Source organism: Vanellus vanellus (genome assembly GCF_965231255.1).
Source record: "Vanellus vanellus genome assembly, chromosome: 3".
In the NCBI taxonomy this organism is placed as follows: domain Eukaryota; kingdom Metazoa; phylum Chordata; class Aves; order Charadriiformes; family Charadriidae; genus Vanellus; species Vanellus vanellus.
Genome location: NC_138907.1, coordinates 21,441,302 through 21,446,204, shown reverse-complemented (window position 1 = coordinate 21,446,204; position 4,903 = coordinate 21,441,302). Strand labels below are relative to the sequence as shown.

The following is a 4,903-nucleotide window of genomic DNA, read 5'->3' as shown; positions in this document are numbered from 1 at the left end:
TAATGTTTGCATACACACTGTCTATCTTGCATTTGTTCCCTTCCTATTTTTCATTTTCCATGAAAATGTTTGCGGCTGACAAGGAAAATAAATCCCATCTCAGAGGTGTTCTCATTGCAATAGAATTTAAAGACCATAAAAATTAACAAAACTTTCATTGACCAGGCAGCTAAAGTTCTTACATTCATTTTCACAGTTCCTGTCCACCTACTTATCTCTTTTAATGTAATAAGGTGCATATTTTTATTTAAAAAATATAAATATTAAAAAAAGATTATTCTAATACCAGTACCTATCTTTCACAGAATTAACCCCATTTTAAATCCACCAAACCATTTATGCAGCATTAAGGGGAAAAGTATACAAATACTTCCAATATTCAGGAAATACAACCTTAACACACTGCAGCAATAAGAGCTGACCATGAACTCACCTAAATTTGTTTAGCTCTGAAATACTTACAACATTTCTGGTCAAAGTTGATCTTTTTCAGTCTCTCAGGTAGATCTAACAGCCTGTCTCTCCGGGGAACTCCCATGTATCCATACCGTACCTAGACATCTCTGTGATTAAGACACATAAAACTGATACTTGGGGGTTATTTTACCATTTTTTTTAATACGTGTTGTGAAAAGGTTGCCGACGATGAGTCCTCCTATAAAGTTGCCAACCCAAGAAGGTTGACAAACATTACGATAAATGGCTTTAGCAGAGGCTTCAGAGGTGGGTGGGGTAATCGGCTTCTGTTTCCTCCCCTGATTAGCCCCTTGCTTCTGTGGAAGAAAACACCCATAAGACTCATAGTAAGGTGGGGGGGTTTATACTCTATTAAAAAACCCCATGTGTTTATATATGTGTGTACTATATGCATATGCTATATATGCATATACTATATAGACAATAGTGTATGTATACACACACTAGATGCTTTCTATCTCTTTCTCTCTCTAGTAGTCTATATGATCAAAGCACCCTGGCCACTCTAGCGAAAAGACCTCTACTGTTTGCATGAGAAGAAGAAATCTCCTTGCTGGTAGCTGTCTTCATGACAGACGCGGCCAAGCAGTTACCTGCTGTAGCCAAGTAGAGAGTGGTGAACGCGTACATTGTCTATTTTAGATCACCAAGCGTAACTTGGGAGAAAAGACAGACTGAATTCTGCTCATTGACAAAAAACATCTCCTCTCTGCTTCTCAAACTGCTGGTGAAAAACTAAGGACAATGCACTTTTAGAAGGTTAAAGAATGAATATGCTCAGGCACTTTGGGGATTGTTTTGATTAGTGTGTGTAATTTTATTCGTATTTTTTTCAGTCATAGAAAGGTTCTTAAAAAAGGAGCAGGAGATTTGGGATTAGCCTCTGAATTTTACTGAACTAAATCAACAGAGGTTTGGTTTGCACGGACCTCAGTAAGGCAGGAATTCCACCCTTGGCCATAGAAGTTTCTCATTATATATTAATTTATGATACATCGAATTGGAACTTAAATCCCCCTATAAGGGAACAACCTGCTAACAAACAGTACGGCTCTGGGTAAATTTAGTTGAGCACTTGCATTCTGGGAATTTTTGCAAAATGTTTATCTTTAGAAACAGCTTTAAAAAAATGCCCAAGGCTATCAACCGTGCTGGGCTCAGCAATGAGGAGAGGGGTACGGATACATGCAAACTGACTGCAGATCTCTAAACAGGCGAAGGAGAAAAAAAAACACATTGAAACTTTGATCTCCACAATAGTGCAAGAAGCTTCCTTTCTGCATTGTATGCGAATTTATAAATACGACTCATTATTGACTAAGGGAAGTTGATGCAATTCTCGAAGCAATGGGTACTGAGATAAGAGTTTTGGCTACTGTATCATCTGCTGGGCCGCTTACCTTCCCATTTTTGCAGCACAACTGTTAAATTACTCCAGCAGTAAGTCCTTGAAACAGTCCATTTTCTGATGGCTTATGGAAAACACTGACTACAGTATTTCCAAGTATTTGTAAGACGTGTCAGAGGTATGTGCGTTAAAGAATCGTAAATGTTGAAACAGAAAGTAGTTTTAATTCTAGAAAAAGATAGAAAACTTAATTACTTTAAAATACTAAGAAAAGCCATTCTTGCATCCCAAGCACCTTATGAGCCACAAGCAGTTTCACAGAAGGCTTCTGGCTTTGGCACCAGTATCCTTTAGTCTTCAGAAAGAGGTTACAGAGCGGAGAGTGACTTCAGCTGACGCTGCAGCCATCTGGGATCTCCGCAGGATGGGAGGGACAGAACATACCTTCCCCTGGTTCCTGTGTGACAACCTGCCCTGGATGAAGGGAGAAATCTGGCCTTGATCCCCATTTGTAGCACGTTAACAATGTCACATCCCTGAACCATGAAGGCATGCTGGTGCCTGGGAAAAAAAAACCACAAGCCTTGGCAAAAGCAAAACAGACAGAACCCAAAGGCTTTGAAGCAACAACCCAAACAAGTTAACATGTATACCTGTGTGTGTGTATATATATATAAATACATACATGTATATACATGTATAAAAATTTAACAAAACTGTCAGCTCTCCAGCCTTATTTTTGGTACCAATTCATGATTTTTATGCCTGTGGCTGGCAGTATGCACGACTCCCTGCGGCAGCTGAAACTAATATTTCAGAGGCTTTGTGATACAGGACGAAGAGGGCAACGCGCTGCTGGTCCAGAGGGAAGAAGCAGCGGAGCTGGTGGTGCTCAGGCAGGCGGGGATCAGCAGCGAGGCCGCAGACGGGGCCCGGCCAGCAGCGTGCGAAGCCCCGCATCAAGGTGGAATGCTGCACCCGAGGCCAGTTTTCAAAGTTGTATTCAAAACTCACCGTAATGTTTTAAATTGAATTAAAGAAAGGGAAGGTGCTGTATTTCCGGGGGGGGGAGGGAGATATTTAAGGAAAATAATTTGGGTAAATTTGGACAAATATTTGTAACAAATATTTATGACATTGGGCCATATAAACAAGATGGTAAATTTCTTACCAGAGTACAGACACCAAAGAAATTATTTTATTTAACGTGGCGCTCATACTCAATCTCTTGTATGTGGTGCTTCTGCTTTCTTCACACCTCTCACCTTCTTATTCTAGGAAAAAAAAAAAATCTAATTACTGAAACATGCAGGTCCAAACCAGAAGCCATACATGAAGAAATCAGCTTGATGAATCTCACAAAAGATGAGCTCACATACCTTGACTTTAGGAGCTGGTATTGCTGCATATCTACATCTACTCTCAATTAAACTGACTTGTTCTCTAATTAAACCTGTTCAACTAGTCCTGTTTTTTTTTTTTTTAAATACAGTAATTTAAATATTAATTAACTCTTTGAACTTCAACAGCTATATTTCTACTAACATGTTAAAATACGTACATGTACTTCATTTTTCCACTGTGTTTTTTCAAGACGGGAGTCTTTAAACAGAGGCTGGCAAGAAACAAACAAAAATGGAAGATTCATTCAGATGTGGCCACCAAAACTGTAAATCCTGCACGTGACATTTGGACTGGGTTCACAATGTTTTTTCAGTATCTGCCACTGAAACTGCCCAGTAGAGCTGGACAAAAGAAAAGATTTCTAAAATCCAAACTAGCATATATGCATTAAGTTATGCGTTTTAATAAATATTAATAATTAGTATTAGAACAGAGCATCAATGTAGACGTGTGATCCTTCCTAGGCATTTTTCTTGCTCAACTTGTGAAATTCGTGTTGCAAAACGTATCCACATAAAGTTAGTTTCGCTAGAAGCAATTTTAAGTGAATTACTTGGAACCCTTCAGGGCGGAATTTGCCTATACAAGCCTACGCCTCCCTCATTTCCATAAATCACTCTTACTTTCCTTCCCCACATTTTAAAGTCTGTCTGGCTATACTCTGGCCATCACTTTATACATGGCCCACTTAGAACACAACAACGAATTGATCTCCACATTCTTTGTTAAGCAGGGAGGAGCTAACAGCTGGAACAGAAGAGCTGAAAGACTGTATTAATGTGAAAGGTTTCAGTGAGCCAGTACCCGGAGACAGATAAGCAGCAAAGATACTTGCATACTTCAGAGTCTTCTCTTTTCCTCTCTCTCCCCCATTTCTCTCCAGTTCTCCCATTTGCAAGGCAGGACGAGCTGACCCCAAAACTTGAGTTGTGGGAAGCACAGGCTAATGACAGACTTCTCATTTAATTAAAGGAGAAAAGGATAATTAGGAAGGTTTCTAGCCTAAACCATACTAAAAATCAAATTCGTAATCTGACACTAGGCAGACTGCCAGTTTTCAGGCACTTCTCTCTTACGCTAAATTTTAAATGCAGAATCATCCCTGCCTGTTAATGCAATAGTCAACTGTTCCTGCCATGGATACATCTGTAATTTTCAAGTTTCTGATAGCAGTCGCAGGCATTCCCAAGCAATAAACAGGTCAGTGTTCTGAAACAAGTGACTCAGGTATTAAAAAAAAAGAAAAAAGAAGTATTTCTGTTATGACCAATTCCCACACAATGTTTATTTGTTCAGCGCTACTTAACCACACATGCACAAAAGCAAACTACGCTTTGTTCTCAGGGAAAGCCTGCGTTGCCGCAGACATTGGCACATTGGCTCGGAGTCCCGGTAAGGCAATTCGGGCAGCTCATGAATATTTTTCCCAGCCTGTGCTGAGCTGACCAGTCCCAGGGAGGTTTTTGGCGAGGTTTTTAAGGCCAGAATTAGACTGCTGTCCACACAACACATCTGGCATTTTTGTGGGCAGTAGGTGGCAGGGTTCTGGGGTAAGATTCATCGTTAAATACAGTGTTAAATACCAAAAAAACCCAAAGATGCAGGTATCTGACACTGAGCTGCACGAAACTGCTGCCCCCCTGCCAGGTCGGACGTCCCACTGCTGGAGCAAGC

General features: G+C 40.2%; 1 long non-coding RNA gene across 1 annotated transcript; it reads right to left on the bottom strand.

Annotated features, from left to right (window-relative positions):
- Window positions 1-629: 629 nt before the first annotated feature.
- On the bottom strand, window positions 630-4,086 carry LOC309670357. Its single transcript, XR_014269002.1, has 5 exons — window positions 4,069-4,086; window positions 2,997-3,099; window positions 2,270-2,386; window positions 1,878-2,053; window positions 630-773 (listed from the first exon to the last, which is right to left on the bottom strand). It is a non-coding gene; the product is annotated as an uncharacterized lncRNA (long non-coding RNA).
- Window positions 4,087-4,903: the final 817 nt, after the last annotated feature.